This window comes from Lissotriton helveticus, chromosome 5_1, assembly GCF_964261635.1.
Source record: "Lissotriton helveticus chromosome 5_1, aLisHel1.1, whole genome shotgun sequence".
In the NCBI taxonomy this organism is placed as follows: domain Eukaryota; kingdom Metazoa; phylum Chordata; class Amphibia; order Caudata; family Salamandridae; genus Lissotriton; species Lissotriton helveticus.
In genome coordinates, this window is record NC_136065.1 from 1,532,770,819 (window position 1) to 1,532,791,070 (window position 20,252).

At 47.4% G+C, this 20,252-nt stretch overlaps 1 protein-coding gene, 1 long non-coding RNA gene and 1 pseudogene across 2 annotated transcripts in view; 2 read left to right on the plus strand and 1 right to left on the minus strand.

Moving 5' to 3' along the window:
• The window catches only part of LOC144756498 (uncharacterized), a 31,143-nt pseudogene extending 31,035 nt beyond the window's left edge, over positions 1–108 (plus strand).
• Positions 1–20,252, minus strand: part of RASSF5 (Ras association domain family member 5) — a 353,379-nt gene that overhangs the window by 305,500 nt on the left and 27,627 nt on the right. The gene's annotated exons all lie outside the window — the stretch shown is intronic.
• Positions 1–20,252, plus strand: part of LOC144755537 (uncharacterized) — a 338,243-nt gene that overhangs the window by 232,250 nt on the left and 85,741 nt on the right. The gene's annotated exons all lie outside the window — the stretch shown is intronic.

Consider the following 20,252-nt stretch of genomic DNA (forward strand, 5'->3'; position numbering starts at 1 on the left):
TCATCTTGTTGTTTTTTTAAAGTGCTTTGCAGGATCCCAGACAGTGCTACCATGCCGCTTGCCATTGATTTCATCTGCAGTATGCCACATCCTGTTCAGCCAACTTAGAATGGTATAGTTCCAACGCTTTACCTTTGAAAAATGGCTCAATCCAATGTCCAGAGCGTTAAGTGGGCCGGGTCTCACTGGTGCTGAGCACCAGCAGTTTTTTAAAGGGGGCCTAGAAGCGGGTCTGTATCGAGCTCTGTTTTGTGCCCTGGCACTGGCGGTCCATTTTTTTCCGGACTGCAGTGACACCAGGCACATCGATGTGCGCTGCTCACATTACTTACTTCTCCCTAGTGGATAAGTTATGGCATGACGTCATACCACCTGAGCGTTGTAGGAGAAGGGAAAGTCTTTAAAGAGAGTATTTTCTCTCTGGATTTCCCTTCTCTTTTTTAAACTCAAGAGCAGCAACATTGTTGTGGTGTCACCAGGGCTATATTTTTCAATATTATATGCAAGCCATAGTTACTGCTTAGTTATCTTATGCAACTAACAACCATTGGTAAAGCCAATAGTCCTGACTTGTTGTAGGTATGACGTTACTTGTTGTATCATCAGGGGTGGCCCTTAGGCTCATGGCGGCCCTGGGAAGGGAGCGTAGGTAGGAGGCCCCAGAAGAGGGGGTCCGGGTGGAGCCCCCCGGAGCTCGGGGGGGGGGCAGGGTGTTTGGAAGTGGAACAGAGCCGGAAGCCGCCAAATCCCTGCTAGGGGCCGCCAAGCAAATATGTATCCATCCTCAGAGGATTATTATATTAAGGATATATATTGGCATGGCAGACCCTGGGGTTTGGCGGCCCTGTGCAGGTGCACAGCTTGCACATGCCTATGGCCGGCCCGGTATCATATATCTGGATGCAATGACTGAAACAGCAAAATACAAGTCGGGCGGCACACTATGCTAAACACAGATTTATAGCTTAAGTGTTTTAAGCCACGCCCTTAATTACATTGGCCACACCCTTTGAGAGACCCCCCAGTGTTTTCATCCCACTTAAAGCCCCGCCTATGTCTATGCTGAGATGTGTGGTGAGAACAGTAGCAAGAGCTTACCAGCTGCACCATAAGGAAGAAGCAGCGATCCCCACACTGCATCAGCATGCTGATAAACACCAATCTCAGCTCATGGCAGAGAGCCGGAGCCATCTGGATTGCGCAGGAGTCTGCGAACTCAGGGATTACCCAACAGGCTTCCGAGACTACTGAGTGCAGGACAGTGATGGCAGCGGCTGAGGTTAATATATCAGCACTTAGGGAAGGGCACCAAACCTGGGCTTCTTCAGCCATTGCAAGAGATTTTAGGAAGCGACATGGGCAACCCTTATTAGTGGGTTTTTCCAAGATGGTCTGGCCGTAGGAGGATGTCTAAGGTTCCCAATCTAAGGTGTAGTAGTGTTTTTCCTGTGGTCAGTACTTGTTTGAAGTGTTCATAAACGAGGTTATTACAAGAGGAAAATGCTTATCATTGTGAGCTTCTATGTTTAGCAGCGTGCCCATGTGAGTGCAGGATTCAGCAAATTAAAACCAGACCTATCGGCAGTGCCAATGCTTGTTTGAGTTACTGCTGCTAAATATCCTCCTCTCACCGCCAGCTTACATCTGCCGAGTCACTTCTGATTCACTTCAGCTTCTAGCGCGACTCCTCTCTTGCATGTTGATATGCCAGGCTAGGAGTGGCAGAGAGGGAGGCGCGGGCCTCATCATGGCAACATTTCACCGCGCGGACAGAAGGCCTTGCGCTGCACTCAGCCTGCCACGCCGGAGCCTCGTCTGCCATCTGTCCTTCAAGGACCCTGCGGCAGGCTGCGCCACTGTCCGGTCACATCACTCCCCTCCTCGGCCGCGGGAGCCCTGCCGCCCTTTTCCCTCGGCCCGACGGGGGCCCGAGAGGACTGAGTCCACACAGACTGAGCGCTGCCGCAATAACTATCATTAGGTATGGATGGGGGGGGGGGGGGGGGGGGGGGAGTCTAGAGAACAGAGTGGTAGTTGAGGACTGGGAAGAGAGGGCCGGACCAGCGACACCATACGGTGAGGTAAGGCAGCGCCCCTTGCGTACAACCGCTAGGTGACGCTAATTTACAAAAAATGGCACAAAACTGGACGTCTTAGAGACAGCAAGTAATTTGGCCGGAAGTGCAAAACATGCTTGCACGGGTTCTGTGGGAGGAAAAACATTAATAGTAAGGATAGAGATGAGTAGAGGGTTTATGGAAATGGAGAAAGTAAGGGGCGGGACATTAAGGGATAATGTTCCTCTGTTAGAAAAGCTGCACCCTGAATAAATCAATTATCCCAGTGCGAGGGTAGGGTACAAACAGAGTAAAATGTGGGCAGTTGGACCGACTCATGATGTTATCTTTGAAGTTGATAACATGAGTACCAATGAGCACGGTAATATCACCCTTTATCTGAGCACAAACAAAACGAATCTTTCTTATTATTGAGTGACTGTGACGTGTATTGAACTTGGATACGACGTCACTGCTTATGATTTTACATTGAACACATGTCTCCAAGGACACCCTATTGTGGGATGGGTAGGGAAACATACGGGCACTTTGGAATGTGAGCTCTCTGCTCCACCTTCATGAAAGCGGCTGGGGTGGTCCTTGAAGCACAGTTTCTTGCTGCTGTGGTCAGGTGAGAAGAGGAAGGTTTGGAGTGCACTTTTACCAGGTTCGGCCTTGCCCTGCAATTTATCCTGGTGGGGAGGTGTGCACTTTGTTGCCGCCGGCCTTTGACTGTTCGGTCTGCACAGGTGGCGTTGGCAGTGCTTAATTTGTAAAATTTTAAGTGGCAAGGCTCTGATGAGGAGGCCACTGCAGCTTGCACCACCCATCGCTGCCAAAACAACTACTAACCATCTCTCTTGCATGTAAATGCATTATTCCAGGTCCCTAAAGTTAAAAGAATGGCTGGGGAGGCAGGTATTAGCAATTTTATTGCATATTGTAGCCCAAAACCACAGTTCTGCTCATCTCTAAATTAGATTAGCAGCACCACCATGTGGTGGACTGTTCTAAGGATGGTAATGACAAATAGGTGCCGCTGCCGAGCACCAGACACCAATTAAGCACCAGTGCTGAGCACCAGAAAGCACTGGCTCAAATTAAGCACTGTTGGCTACCTTGTGCTTTAACACTGACAGACACAGGGCGAGTGGGGCATGTGCTTTCATGTGCAGACTGTGGAGGGTAGCAGAGGGCTATTATGGCTTGTCACATAGCATGCTACAATGTACAGAAATGGAGCGCTAGCTCCTTGCTTCATGATATGAGAGTTCTTGGCTGCTTCGGTGCACCCCTCCAGATATTCTATCAGCTTGTTTGGCAATACCATAGACCAGTTGTTCTAAACATTCTGACTTTTGTTCCTGCCCCTCGCCCCCCCAGTTGATCATTACAGGCAGGCCCGGACTGGCCGTTGCGGGCACCGGGCAATCCCCCGGTGCGCCGCAAGGGTGGGGGCCGGTTTTGGGCCCAGTGGGCTGTTTTTGCAGCATAGCATTGGCCAAAGCATCGGCCAAAGAGCTCGGTCGCACCCCCAGGGGGCCGGCCGAGCACTTTGCAAGGGCCGGTTTTGGTTCTCAGTCCGGCCCTGATTACAGGAACTAGGAGACCTCCACGGACTAATAATTGGAATCCGGGTCCCCCAACTGAGGCATTACTGGAAGCCGAGGTCCGCAGCCTAAAAATGTTTGATGATTTGATGATTTGAACCAAATAAACAATACACAAAAAATACAGAAGCACACATTCATCAAACAAATACACACATTATTAAATTGCTTTTTAATTTATAAACACAAGAAATGTTAATAATTTAATTTTAATAGGAAGGTTGGAGCTTTTCAAAATGTAATTGAGGCAACTCATTGTGCAAACAATATTTTCTTTGATGCACCTGCACTACTCCCACAAAACATTTTGAGGACACTAACTCAGTTTTTAGCCTCCCATTTCAAATTTTTTATATACACTTTATTAATATTTTAATATTATTTAATTTTCTACGTTGTTACAGACCTCCTGAGTTGTCTTCCTGGACCACAACTTCAGAACCGCTGTCCTAGACCATCTATGGTCTCTCCTAGGCACTGGTTTCGTGTGGGGATGAAGGTTCCTGGTTAACTCTACATGTGCCAGAGCCCAATTTGCTTAGACAGGAGACGATAGAGCCCACACCTTCAGCTGCTCACATTCTCTGGTGTTATGGGTGAACACTGTGTAAATGATTTCTGTTTAGGCTTGAGTGAATTACTTACTGTTAGAAATGGCCCTTTTTGCGGGGTCACCCCAAACATTTTGCCTTCTTCCTCTGTTTTGACACTGTTTTTGCTAGTTTTGGAACTCAGGACACTTTACCGCTGATTACCAGTGCGAAAGTGTATGTGCTCTGTGTCTAAAATGTAATGGCATTTGGTTTCTCCATGACTGGCATATTTGATTTACTAGTAAGTCCCTAGTACAATGCACTACGTGTGCCCAGAGCCTGTAAATCAAATGCTACTGGTGAGCCTGCAGCACTTATTGTGCCACCCGCATGAGTAGCCCTCCAAACATGTCTCAGGCCTCCCACTGCGGTTGTATGACGTTACAACACATACATTTACAACGCATACCTTTACAACACATTTTTTACAACGCAACATCCATTACAACGCATGCCATCACAACAAATTTTTAAAAACTAACTTTACAACGCATTCCATTACAACGCATACTACCTTTACAACGCATACCATTACAGCGCATAACATTACATTGCATGTATGGTAAGTATTGGATAGTGTAGGGGTAAAAATTACTATTCTAACTCCAGGGGGTGCAACAGTAGGGTAAGTGTTGGATAGTGTAGGGGAATAAATTACTATTCTAACTCCAGGGGGTGCAACAGTAGGGTAAGTGTTGGATGGTAATGGAATGGTATGCGTTGTAATGACATGCGTTGTAGTGGTATGCGTTGTAGTGTCATGCGTTGTAATGGTTGCGTTGTAATGGCATGCAATGTAATGGATGTTGCGTTGTAAAAGTTACGTTGTAAAGGTTGTTTCCCGCCACTGCACACAAGAAAAACAGCCGACAATTGTTACGCCCGATGGCCAGTTGGCCAAGGGTTTTCTCAAGGCAAAACATCCAAAATGCGGTCCTAAATCCGTGAGTAAAGGGGCGACGTGGTCTCTGAAGAACCCACGTCGTGCCTTTACTCACGGATTCGGCTGTTTTTTTCTTGTGTGATTTCACATTTGGACCAAGTTATTTAAAATGACGCAATTTATCAACAAAATAATATGGTTTTGGAAGTTATTACTCTCACAACATCTAATAAGAAGGCACAGACCTCCACCCCCAACCTAAGCCCCTTTAGTTTGGCCTGACTGCTCTGTGGCAAACTACCTAAGGGTGAGCACAGGTAATCTTAGTGTGTACTACACTTACTAGACTAGAGTGTGGGTCCCTACTTGGACAGGGTGCAAACCACTGCCAACTCGAGACCCCATTTCTAACACTTACCCTCAAGCCCCTGGTAGTTTTCCCCTTTAAGTGAAGAAACACAATCACTCTCATTGTATTCTTGCGCAGCCCCATTTATCATTGCCCCATTAACATTCTCCTTAGACATCCCATTATCAAGTCTGTTTTCAGGAAATGTCTGGGTTTTAGCCAGGCTTAGTGAGTCTGGGATTTATGTGGAGTACAGAGTGTGTACCTGGGATATCCATTTCAGGTCCAGAGCAGCCGGATCCTCGATGGATGTTCAGGAATTCCCTAGAATGGGAAGTTGTACTTACTGCGTACATGAATGGCACTTATGCGAATATTATGGAGGACTGCACCCAGTCTTCCTGCACCCAGTCTTCCTGCACCCAGTCTTCCTGCACCCAGTCTTCCTGCACCCAGTCTTCCTGCACCCAGCCTTCCGGCACCGAGCCTTCCAGCACTCAGCCTTCATGCACCCCGCCTTCCTGCACCCATGCTGGACACCAGAGGCCTGGAATAATGAATGGATTGAGTGGGCCGAAACAACACTAAGAAACTGAGCTTGAGCGAAACCAGCAGAAAAATGACCTGAGGAGTCTGTGCAATATCAAGAGAAAAACGTGGCTGAATTAATAACATGTTCAGAGCGCATTTGTGGTATCAAGGACAGAACCTGTCTAAACAATATCAGGAGCAGAAAACCTGTGCGATATCAGAAGCAAGGTGATTCTCAACGAAATCAGACTGCTCAAGCCTTGGGGCTGGATGGACACATGAAGCGGCGCTCTGACTGGACACTCTCCGGAGCTGAAATGGTCTACTCTGGGCACTATAAGAAGCTGAATGTATGGGGGTTGTCAAGACCTGCGTGCCTGTGCGTGATAGAAATCCTCTGGGTGTTTCTCTGTGTGTTAATCACTGTGTTCATCCATTGCAACCATCTACTACAATCACTGCTTCCCTGCTGTACCCAACATTCGCAGTTCAGTAGGACGTCTGTTTGCTCAGCCCTTGCAACCCATTGCCCGTCGTACATGCCCAGGGCTTGTACCCGTCGCCAGTCCTGCATGCCCAGGGCTTGTACCCATTGCCTTTCCTGCATGGCCAGTGCTTGTACCCATTGCCTTTACTGCATACCCAGCGCGTGTACCCATTGCCCGTCCTGCATGCCCAGTGTGTGCACCCATTGCCCTTCCTGGGTGCCCAGTGCGTGCACACATTGTCCTTCCTGTGTGCCCACTGCTTGCATCCATTTTCCTTCTTGTGTGCCCAGTGCTTGCATCGATTGTCCTTCCTGTGTGCCCAGTGCTTGCATCGATTGTCCTTCTTGTGTGCCCAGTGTTTGCACCCATTGCCCTTCGATGGTGCCTGGTGCCTGCACCCATCGTACTTCCTGTGTGCCCGGTGCTTGCATTCATTGCCCTTCCTGTGTGCCCGGTGCTTGCACCCATTGTCTTTCCTGTGTGCCCAGTGCTTGCACCCATTGCCCTTCCTGGGTGCCTGGTGCGTGCACCCATTGTCCTTCCTGCGTGCCCAGTGCTTGCACCCATTGCCCTTCCTGTGTGCCCAGTGCTTGCATTCTTTGCCCTTCCTGTGTGTCCAGTGCTTGCACCCATTGCCCTTCCTGCTTGCACCCATTGCCCTTCCTACGTGCCCAGTGCTTGCATCCATTGACCTTCCTGCGTGCCCAGTGCTTGCATCCATTGCCCTTCCTGTGTGCCCAGTGCTTGCATCCGTTGCCATTCCTGCATGCCCGGTGCTTGCATCCATTGCCCTTCCTACGTGCCCAGTGCTTGCATCCATTGCCCTTCCTGCGTGCCCAGTGCTTGCATCCATTGCCCTTCCTGTGTGCCCGGTGCTTGCATCCATTGTCCTTCCTGTGTGCCCAGTGCTAGCATCCATTGCCCTTCCTGTGTGCCCAGTGCTTGCACCCATTGTCCTTCCTGCGTGCCCAGTGCTAGCATCCATTGCCCTTCCTGTGTGCCCAGTGCTTGCATCCGTTGCCATTCCTGCGTGCCCAGTGCTTGCATCCAGTGCCCTTCCTGCGTGCCCAGTGCTTGCACCCATTGCCCTTCCTGCGTGCCCAGTGCTTGCATCCGTTGCCATTCCTGCGTGCCCAGTGCTTGCACCCATTGCCCTTCCTACGTGCCCAGTGCTTGCATCCGTTGCCATTCCTGCGTGCCCAGTGCTAGCATCCATTGCCCTTCCTGCGTGCCCAGTGCTTGCACCCATTGCCCTTCCTGCGTGCCCAGTGCTTGCATCCATTGCCCTTCCTACGTGCCCAGTGCTTGCACCCATTGTCCTTCCTGTGTGCCCAGTGCTTGTACCCATTGCCAGTCCTGCATGGCCAGTGCTTGCATCCATTGTCTTTCCTGTGTGTCCGGTGCTTGCACCCAAAGCCTTTACTGCATACCCAGCGCGTGTACCCATTGCCCGTCCTGCATGCCCAGTGTGTGCACCCATTGCCCTTCCTGGGTGCCCAGTGCGTGCACCCATTGTCCTTCCTGTGTGCCCACTGCTTGCATCCATTTTCCTTCCTGTGTGCCCAGTGCTTGCATCGATTGTCCTTCCTGTGTGCCCAGTGCTTGCATCGATTGTCCTTCTTGTGTGCCCAGTGTTTGCACCCATTGCCCTTCGATGGTGCCTCGTGCCTGCACCCATCGTACTTCCTGTGTGCCCGGTGCTTGCATTCATTGCCCTTCCTGTGTGCCCGGTGCTTGCACCCATTGTCTTTCCTGTGTGCCCAGTGCTTGCACCCATTGCCCTTCCTGGGTGCCTGGTGCGTGCACCCATTGTCCTTCCTGCGTGCCCAGTGCTTGCACCCATTGCCCTTCCTGTGTGCCCAGTGCTTGCATTCTTTGCCCTTCCTGTGTGTCCAGTGCTTGCACCCATTGCCCTTCCTGCTTGCACCCGTTGCCCTTCCTATGTTGTGGTAAATAAATAAATAATACCCTATTTTTGAGTGCATGAATGAATGAATAACAGATAGCTCAATAAATAAGAGTCAAGATTCGAGGTAGTAGGAGTTTCTGCAGGTTTATTACAGCATAAGGACAGGATCAGGACAACCTGCATGGGAATAGGACAATAAGGCCCGGCAGCTGCCGGGGCTAGGTCTGGGATGAGCGCGCTAACATTTAATAACAACATTGACTTATATACATAGCGCAAACACATAGCATTACATTGCAATAGGCGTAACAGTGGGTGGAGCAGAAGGCGTGACGCGTAGCAGTCGCGAGAGATAACAGTAATAAGAGGTGTAACTGGGAGTTTACTTAGACATGTGATGCAAAACGTAACAGAATATGTCATGAATGGGCGGACACATAGGAGGGGGCTACCTAAGGAGCCGGGACCTCTAACCTAATGGTGCGCGAAAACTGGCAATGACGTGTTACTAGGAGAAGCTGGGGGCTACGAACTCTGTTCTAGGAGCAGAGACTAGAGTCTGGAGGGTCGGAGCGACATGTACCTAAACCCTATCTGGTATCTAATGTTTAGGGAACATGTTGATATAAACTAGAAGTCATGAGGGGAGAGGCTAACCTGATTCTAAGACTGGACCATGCATTATTCTACATGTAGTGCGTGAAGAATATTAAATGACCATTAAATACAGTATTTCTCTAACATGGAGACGAGAAGGCTAGACAATGACGGGAACTATTGATGCAGTTCAGTAGCTTAGGAATGCAGAGGAGGAGGACTGAACTGATAGCTGGAACTATAACATACTTTTGGCAGACTTAGAGGCAGGGCCGGGCTGCACCGGGCAGTGCGAGGCAGGAAGTAAGTGAAGGGTCGAGGATACAGGTGGGGGCTGTATCGCTCCTCAGCGAGGCTTTCAGGAGACAGGAGCTGAATCTGTGGTCCGGGCCCTTTTGAGGCCTGGAAACGGGGACTTTATAATGGAATAACGTGCACACTGAGAAACGTGGCAACATTACTTACATAGGCCTGATATTCGTAGTATTCACGAGGACTGGAAACTAGCATACCAGAGGTGGACACAACTGTAATTGCGTCTTTAATCAGAAATGGGGAATAACATATGCATATTGGTCATGCATACATAACATATGTTGGATGAGGCGTAGGGACACAGAACATGGCAAAATTTACTTTTCCACATTCCCTCCTTGTCACTACGCTTCCATCAGGAAACATCAATATTCATGATACCGTCTATCATTTCATACAGTACCATTTGCTCGTCTCGAATTGTCTTGGAACGGGATTTAGAACGGGGCTTGGGACTAGGAATACAAGAGGTAGCATACATGCTGCAAATCGCAGGGCCACATTGTATACAGAGGCAGCAGCTAAATATGATCGCTACTGCAATACCTAGAAAGGACAGGACTTTCCATCCCCATGCGGAAATTATATTCCAGAACCAACCGGACCATGTCCAGGTGCCTGGATCTTGGTGTAACAGATGGGCAATTTTATGGAGTCTGGTTATAGCTGAATAAACAGACGGCGCGTTATTTGGAATGAAAATGCAACAACTGGATCCGAGAATTCTACAGGCCCCGCCCCTATCGGCCAGTATGACGTCAAGGACGAGACGATTCTGTAAAACGACAATTCTCATAAAGGATTGTTCTTCAGTTAAGTTACCTAGAGCGGAGGCAGTCTCATCTACTACTGCTTCAAGGGTTCTTGTTAACCTACGGATAAGCTTACTATTTACAACTGTACCTAAGTAAGGGAAAACACCTTTATCTATATCAATGAATTGCTCTGCGGCAGTTTCAGTATAATCGACAATCGGGAGATTTCTCTTGTGTCTAGTGTGTACTAAGAAAGAATTCCTATGATAGTCAGGTGGGGCTAGGAAAACAGGTGGCAGTAGGAAAGCAATGTAACAGGTTCCCTCCCAATCGAGGGGCAGACGGACATATGCAGTTTGACCACAAATAAAATAAGAATGACGTGAAGCTTTGAAAATAGATTTCCCACTGTCACTATACTGGATAACAGTAGTACATTCACTATGACCTATATGTACAGAACCATAACTACGGACACATAATTCGCCTTTGACTGGTAGTACTGAAATAGCGGGTGAGTCTGGAGTAGTATCAGACTGAACATTCAGAACCATAAAATTCGACGAATAATTTCCTAAATTATATACCTCATTTTCTAAATCTAAACCTGTTCTGTGGGGAAAACCTTGCTTGTCTGGAAAACATGTACTGTTAAGAAAAGACATATCTGTTGAGGATGACGTTAACGTGGACCATGCTCCACACGAACCATTGTGTGAGAATGGATAAGGAAAGAGTGGCAGAACTCCCTTCGATGTCTGGAAAGGGGGGAGTCGACCACACACCCAACAATTAGTGGCATTGCTGGTCTGGTGTGAATAATGTAACATACGGATGAATGTGTTATTACGCATGGCGAGGCGGTATGAATATTCGTGAGGAGGCAGATCACTAAACGTGTGCTCTACTGTAGCATGAGCAGACATATTTACATGAGGAACTGAAAAACACAGATAGAAAGCATAACTGGTGCAGGAAATCATTATGCTGAGAAATAAGACGAAACTCAGAAAAACGATACATTGAAGTGAACTTCGACTGACTCTCTCACTATGGGGGTCTATTTTATACATGTCAGAAACAATTTAACCGTTTCACCTAGGGGAGGACTTATACAATCAAACTGGCTGACTTATTAGACCTGAGCTTTAACTTATACTCCTGTTGCGGAGTTTTCTCTACCAAGGGAGGGGTTGTAATAAAGTCTGGTGCGGGACAGTCCTTTAAAACAATGTTCTGGCAATCCTTCGAATCCTGGGAAATGTTCTTGGCAATGTTTTTAAAGACTGTTTTCGGTCCTTTGAAAAGTTTTACATGAGAAAGGTGGACCCACCCCTTCCTGCCTTCCAACTTGACGGCAGTTCGGGTGGTCAAGAGGACTTGACGTGGCTCTTTCCAACGTGGTTCCAGCGGACTTGATCTGTCAAAGTTGCGGATCATCACCAACGACCCTGGAACGATCTCGTGCGGTGCCACCTCGGTATTGTCTGGAAATGCGGCGGCAACCTGTGAACGACATGAGTTGAGGGCAGACATCAAGGAAGCTAGGTAATCTGTCAGCATATTACATGAAACATCGGTAATACTTCGGGGTCTAGGAGTACCCCACATGTTAGGGGGGCGGCCGAAAACGACCTCATACGGGGACAGACCTGATCTGGAATGTGCGACCATACGCATGTAAAACAGAGCGACTGGCAAAGCTACTAACCAGTCTACACCTTTGTCTTTACAGACTTTTGCTATACGGATTTTCAGAGTCTGATTATGTCTTTCTACTAGTCCAGCTGCTTCTGGATGGCGTACACAATGGAACTTCCACTGGTACCCTAACAAAAGGGAAACATGTTTCATGAGTTCGGATGAGAATGGCTGACCGTTATCAGAATATACGACTCTAGGGAGTCCATATCTAGGGAAGAATTCACGAACCAACTGCTTGGCAGTGGTCGCGGCTGTGTAATCTGGGACTGGATATGCTTCTGTCCATCTGGACAAAGCGCATACAACTACAAGGACATACTTGAAACCTCGACATCGCTCCATCTGAATATAATCCATCTGGAGGACCTCAAAAGGGTGGTCAGGGGGCTGGAAACCACCTTGTTCCACCGGAACACTTTTACCTGGATTAAACTGACAACATATCATACAGGTACGGACTTTCTGCTTGGCTGCAGCTCGTAAATGCTTGTTGAACCAAATGTTCTGGATACTGTCTAACATAGCTTTTTCTCCTAAATGTGCTGGACTATGTGCGGTATTGATAATAACTTGAACCATAGAATCGGGGAGAAACCATGTGGCTCTACCCTTCGTTAACCATCCTTGATCTGTCTGGACCCCTCCTTGTACAGACCATTTCTTGATTTCATCGGGAGTAGCATGTGACTGGATATCTATGACATCTTGTGTAGGGTCCTTAACTGTCATGCATGTGGTCAGATCTGGAATATGTGTCTGATTAACTGGAATGTCTGGAGTCTGTGCTGTAAGCTTGGCTGTGCGGTCTGCTAAATCATTACCTTGGGAAATAATGTCAGTGACTTTCGTATGTGCTTTGCACTTCATGATAGCAATAGATGTCGGTAAATGTATGGCATCTAATAGGGCTTGAATAAGGAGACCATGCTGAATCTTGGTTCCATGAGAAGTCATAAAACCTCTCTCCTGCCAGAGCACTCCGAAGTCGTGTACAACTCCGAATGCGTAACGTGAATCTGTGTAAACATTAACTTTCAGGTTCTTGGCATGTATACAGGCTTGTGTCAGAGCAACTAGCTCTGCTGCTTGAGCGGACAGAGTATCAATACGGTGTGTTTCAATAACTTCAGTGTCAGTAGTCACTGCATACGCGGCGACTAGTTCTCCTGTACTAGTTCTCATACATGAACCATCCACATAAAGTGTCAGGTCAGGATCTGGTAACGGAATATCTGTCAGGTCTTGTCTTGGCTTTGTCGTAATGTTAACTACTTCCACACAATCATGTGTGTCTGGATTTGAACTAACTGATGGTAACAGTGTAGCAGGATTCAGGACGTTGCAGCGTCTAATTTCTATGTGTGGCTGGAACAGTGTCAATTCATAACCTGTTAAACGTGCAATTGTCAAGTGCTGAGTTTGTGTTCGGTTTAAAAGAACTTCTACTGAATGTGGAACTTGTACTGTCAGGGAATGTCCTAAAACTATAGAATCACTTTGTCTGATGGCTAGTGCTGTGGCTGCAACTGACTTGAGGCACGCAGGCAACGCCTGGGCGACTGGATCTAATGTGCTCGAAAAATAAGCACAGGGCTTGTATTGACCTGCTTGATCTTGTGTGAGGACAGATAATGCTGTACCTTCGCGTTCAGTAACGAAAAGTGTAAAAGGCTTACTGTAGTTCGGTGTAGCTAGAACTGGAGCTTGGAATAGGGCTTTCTTTAACTCGTTGAAACTAAGTGTATGGTCAGATGTCCAAGGGAGGACAGTCGATACGGCTGCCTCCTGTGTCGTTAACTGTATCAGTGGCTTGGCTAGGAATGCATACTGGGGAATCCATTGTCTACAATAGGAAGTAAGGCCGATAAAGGCACGTACCTCCTTCTGGGTTCTGGGCTGGGGAAGACTCGCTATTAACTGGATACGGTCGGGTGTCAACTGCCTACCCCTCTTGGACAGCAAGTGTCCTAAGTATACCACTTGCTGGACACAGAATTGAAGCTTCGAAGGTGACACCTTGTGCCCCATCTCGGCTAGAAAATACAAAACTGTAAGTGATGCACGCTCGCAGTCACGTTCAGAACGGGCTGTGATCAGTAGATCATCGACATACTGGAGCAGGGCAGTGTCAGTTGGCATGTGAATGTTGTCTAGTTGTCTCTTGAGTGCTTGACTGTAAATACTAGGGCTTTCTGTGAAACCTTGAGGAGCGCGTGTAAACATATAGCTCCTTCCATTTAAACAAAATCCGAAAAGAAACTGGCTGTCTGGATGAATTGGAACACTAAAAAATGCATTCTTAAGGTCAATGACAGTGAAAAACATGGCTTCGGAATCAATGGCAGTTAACAGAGAAGAAATGTCTGGAACAACTGGGTACTGAGGACTAATACATTTGTTAAGCTCTCGTAAATCAATCACTAATCGATATACTGGGGGTGCATTTGGATCAGTACGTTTCATGACTGGAATGATCGGAGAGTTACATACATTGGAGTCAGTTTCTACAACTACTCCTTGAGCCATGAGCTCGTCAATAATTTTGGATAAGGCTGCTACAGCCTCAGGTGGCAATCTGTACTGCCTGATTCGTGGTAACACTACACCTGGTTTGAGAGTCACACGATAGGGTGTGATTTGCATGTAACCTACATCAGTTGGACCTTGCGCCCATAAATGCTGCGGAACATTAGACAATCTTGAATCAAAATCTCGTAATACATAGTGACCCTTAAAGTCACGTAGGAACAGACGTATTCCCTCTGGGGAACAGCAAATAACTGCACCTAATTCTTTCAATGTCTTAATGCCTAATAGATTTTCTGGACATGACTTAGTAAGTAACAGATCAGTAGTACGGGACAATGGACCTACTTCTAGAGTAACTGGCTTAGATATTTCATTAACTATGGGTTTTCCTGAAAATCCAAGGGAAACATTTCTTGAGCCTGAGAGCGGAGCCCCTGGAACTTCGGCATGACTAATTGTGGTCCTACTTGCCCCTGTATCGATCAAAAACTTTCTGTCTTTCCCTAATACTTGACTGTGAACATAGGGACCTTCTTGGTCTACAGGTATCTCGATGAGAGGCAAGCCTACCTCCCTCTCTAGGCTGTTTCATGAATATGACTGGTATTCTGGATACTCGGACTGTGCATACTGGTACATCTGCGATGTAACGTGCTGTGTTGCAGCAATAGGCTGCGGTACTGTAACTGTCTGTGGTGCATTCTGTGACTGAGGAATCTGTGAAACTTGTTCTTGTCTCGGCGGACGTGGTCTTTCTTTAGTCTTACCAGTAGCTATGTTGTGTTTCAGAACTGCACACTCGTTTATAAAATGACCTGGCTGTTTACAATAATTGCAGTTCCCTTTAACGGGAGCCGCAGGATGACTGACTTGAATCGGACCCCTCTTCTGACTGTCTTGAGGAATAGATTGTGCAACTAGCACTTTCATTTTCGTGTCTTTCATACGTTTTCTTTCGTGTTCTTGCTCTTCTCTAATTCTATTCTGGTGATACTGGAGCATCTGGAGCATCTGGGACGGAGTATTTGCTTGCCAGGTGCTTTCGACTTTCAAAACTCGGTTTTTAATTTGTGGACTTGAATTCTCGACTAATTTGGTAACGAAAAGATGAGGGTATGACTCACTACTTGTCTTGAGACCACTGTTAATACTGAAACATTTCTCAAATCTAGAATAAAAATCACTAATGTCTTCATCTTGTTTCTGTTTACAGGCTGAGATGGCATCCCAGTCTTCTTTTCTAGTTGTCAATAATCTGGGTAAAACTTGAATCAATAATTCTGGTAATTCTTTACATTTATCTCCAAGACCGGTACCTGGTACTCGTGCCTTGTCTTCAGCTTCTAGAGCTGTCCAATCGATCTTTTTCTCTCCCACCTCCCATTCTTTTTCCTTTAACTTTTCATACACCCCTGCGGGTAGCAGAACCTTTAACATTTTAATGATATCTGGGTAGGTGTATTCTCCCATACGGAGCATGTCTTTTAATTCTCTATGGAACCCTGCTGGATCTTTGTCATGACAGGGAATTAATTTCTTCATCTCGAGGAGTTCCATCTTTGATATCGGAGTGTATACAAACACTCGTTGCATGTCGCCACCCGCCCCTTGGACTGGGTGGACTTCTCGTAACGGATTCTGTCTGTCTATGTAAAACGGTTTACTTTCTGGGGGTGAGACATGAACAAAATGCGGGTTCAGGAACGTTCTATACTTGTGGCGCTGTCCTAGAATGACACTAATTAAATCGGTACCTAGACCTCTCCATCTGTACTGGAGTAACTCGTTCAGGATATCGTGTAACGGGCCTGGATCAGAGTGTTGACCCTCATACTGAGTAATGAGGTGCTGGATCATATACATACCCACCAGTCGTTGCTCGGCTGGGGGCAGTTTCAGAAACATTTGTGCCACTATTTCGTCTGGAAAAGTGGTAGAATCAGTAATCCATCGGACTGCTGATCGGGCTAGTTCTTGTTCATGCATAGTACTTAGTTCGCTATAACCGACTCGTGATTTCAGAATGTGATCGGTAGCTTGAAATACTTGTTCTAGAGAACAAGGCTCTCGTTCTGGTGCTGGATGATGAAAAATAGACTTGGGTTCTAGACGTAAATGGCGATCTGGAAATCTGGATTTCCCTACATACGCTATTCTGGCGGGATTCTCGTCTTCCTCTTCAGGATCAGAGATACTTTCTTTTTCACTTACTTGTGCTGCTTTACGCTGTTCGTGTAACCTTACTATTTCTTTACGAATTTTCTTGTACATACTTTCCATGGCACTAATGGTCTTGTGCTTACCCTCGGCTATATTATCACTCCACCTTGTCAGGATTCTCATTTCGGCGGGATCTTTAGACGGGTAATCTTGTTCTCTTATTAGACAATTGATCAGGAACTTTAATATCATGAGCTGAATCTCGGCTTTCCTTTGAGACATGATCTCGCCAATACTTTCTGGATCATCCCCTGTACGGATGAAACGATATATTCTGTCTAGATCTTCTTTCATATTTGGTAAGGTGACTAGATACTCGGTCACCCTTCTTACGCGTACGGAATATAAAACCATATTATATTCGCCTGGAACTGGATCATAAACACATTCGGCAAGGGCTTGTCTGATTTCTGTAACAGACTTATTACTTTTAGGAGTACGCTGTGATGCTTGGGCATGTAATTCGAGTGCTGATAGACGCTTGTGTGGCGGTGGGGTTTGAGGAGGACCTCCTCCTGCGGCCCCTAGACTAGAATCGTCGACTGACATTCTTCGTGCTTGCAGGGTCGGTAATTGTAACGTGGGCTGAACTTGTATGGCAGGCTGACCCGGGGGTACCGTAACAGGTACTCCGGTGTCTGGAGGAACGGGAAGTGCCTGATTTACAGGGACTAGCGGAGCGCGAACAAGATTTGCATATTCTGGGACTGTGTCGTCCAAATAGGACGAAATAAAAATATCAGCAGCGGTCGGTTTGTGACGTAGCCTGGTCGGAACTAATGGTGGCGGGAAATTACTGGGTGCCTCTGGGGTCGCTTTTGGCGAGCCTTCGGCAAGGAGAGGATACATACCCTTAATAAGGGCATGCCTCTGTCTGTCTGACTGTTCGGCTTTAACTTGTTCACCTATCTCGATTAATTCTCTTTCTTGGGTTCGTTCTTGGGATTCTCTACTTAACTCTGACTTTCTGACTTCCTTTTCCGTTCTTTTATGAGCTTCCTTACGCCATAACTCGATGGCATCTTTCTGTGACTGTCTGGCTTTCTTTTTCCATAATGCTTCTTCTACTCGCATGATACATTCGGCATCCCATGTACCCGATACGGGCCATCTATACTTTTCTTCTAACTGTTTGGTATACTCTACCCATAAATCTAGATACAATATGGCGCTTATGCCATGTTTCTGATACATAAAGTGACCTGGACTGTCCCTAGGCGGAACAGGAACTGCTGCTTCCAGCAGACCCTTTCTAGTTTTTAACTGACGTAACTTGGAAAAGAGCGGCATTCTAAACTTGAATCGGAACACAATACAATACACGAAAAACAATAACAATTGGGAAAACAATTCAGGCATACCACGACATTGGAAATACATTAAACAATATTATAAATAACAGTTCGAACAGAATACTACCTGGAAATACTGAAAACAGAACAGAATTCTCGAGAACGGAACAGACTAGAGTTACTGGATGCACTGCTGTAACAGTACGGAACATACCGGTCCCATAAAGGAACGCATCAAGACCCGTATCCACCTAGGTGAACACTTCGTTTGTGAGCTTGGGTACCACCAACCCACGGACCAGAGTCAATTTAGACTGACCCTGTCTAGACACTACCCCAGCAATGGTACTCACCGGGCAGCACGGAACGGAAGGCCTCGGACGGGACTGGACTACGACGACGAACTTCGGACTTCGGACTTCAGTTACGGGTGGACCTCCGGATACCTCGGACCTTGGACTCTCGGCTTGGGCTCTGGTCGGGACTCGCCGCGTTCCTCCACCGTCTCGTTCGGATGCTGGACCGCCTCCTCCGTCTCCTCCGTGGGCCTGAGGGATACTTGAAGCAGAAATATCTGCACTTGGCCAGTATGGTTCCGTCACGACTGCAGAGGGTCAGGGGGTCGGCGTGGCTTCACCGACGCGTGGGGAAAGGGCAAGTCCCTATTCGGGCGCCATTATGTGGTAAATAAATAAATAATACCCTATTTTTGAGTGCATGAATGAATGAATAACAGATAGCTCAATAAATAAGAGTCAAGATTCGAGGTAGTAGGAGTTTCTGCAGGTTTATTACAGCATAAGGACAGGATCAGGACAACCTGCATGGGAATAGGACAATAAGGCCCGGCAGCTGCCGGGGCTAGGTCTGGGATGAGCGCGCTAACATTTAATAACAACATTGACTTATATACATAGCGCAAACACATAGCATTACATTGCAATAGGCGTAACAGTGGGTGGAGCAGAAGGCGTGACGCGTAGCAGTCGCGAGAGATAACAGTAATAAGAGGTGTAACTGGGAGTTTACTTAGACATGTGATGCAAAACGTAACAGAATATGTCATGAATGGGCGGACACATAGGAGGGGGCTACCTAAGGAGCCGGGACCTCTAACCTAATGGTGCGCGAAAACTGGCAATGACGTGTTACTAGGAGAAGCTGGGGGCTACGAACTCTGTTCTAGGAGCAGAGACTAGAGTCTGGAGGGTCGGAGCGACATGTACCTAAACCCTATCTGGTATCTAATGTTTAGGGAACATGTTGATATAAACTAGAAGTCATGAGGGGAGAGGCTAACCTGATTCTAAGACTGGACCATGCATTATTCTACATGTAGTGCGTGAAGAATATTAAATGACCATTAAATACAGTATTTCTCTAACATGGAGACGAGAAGGCTAGACAATGACGGGAACTATTGATGCAGTTCAGTAGCTTAGGAATGCAGAGGAGGAGGACTGAACTGATAGCTGGAACTATAACATACTTTTGGCAGACTTAGAGGCAGGGCCGGGCTGCACCGGGCAGTGCGAGGCAGGAAGTAAGTGAAGGGTCGAGGATACAGGTGGGGGCTGTATCGCTCCTCAGCGAGGCTTTCAGGAGACAGGAGCTGAATCTGTGGTCCGGGCCCTTTTGAGGCCTGGAAACGGGGACTTTATAATGGAATAACGTGCACACTGAGAAACGTGGCAACATTACTTACATAGGCCTGATATTCGTAGTATTCACGAGGACTGGAAACTAGCATACCAGAGGTGGACACAACTGTAATTGCGTCTTTAATCAGAAATGGGGAATAACATATGCATATTGGTCATGCATACATAACATATGTTGGATGAGGCGTAGGGACACAGAACATGGCAAAATTTACTTTTCCACAACGTGCCCAGTGCTTGCATCCATTGACCTTCCTGCGTGCCCAGTGCTTGCATCCATTGCCCTTCCTGTGTGCCCAGTGCTTGCATCTGTTGCCATTCCTGCGTGCCCAGTGCTTGCATCCATTGCCCTTCCTACGTGCCCAGTGCTTGCATCCATTGCCCTTCCTGCGTGCCCAGTGCTTGCATCCATTGCCCTTCCTGTGTGCCCGGTGCTTGCATCCATTGTCCTTCTTGTGTGCCCAGTGCTAGCATCCATTGCCCTTCCTGTGTGCCCAGTGCTTGCACCCATTGTCCTTCCTGCGTGCCCAGTGCTAGCATCCATTGCCCTTCCTGTGTGCCCGGTGCTTGCATCCATTGTCCTTCTTGTGTGCCCAGTGCTAGCATCCATTGCCCTTCCTGGGTGCCTGGTGCGTGCACCCATTGTCCTTCCTGCGTGCCCAGTGCTTGCACCCATTGCCCTTCCTGTGTGCCCAGTGCTTGCATTCTTTGCCCTTCCTGTGTGTCCAGTGCTTGCACCCATTGCCCTTCCTGCTTGCA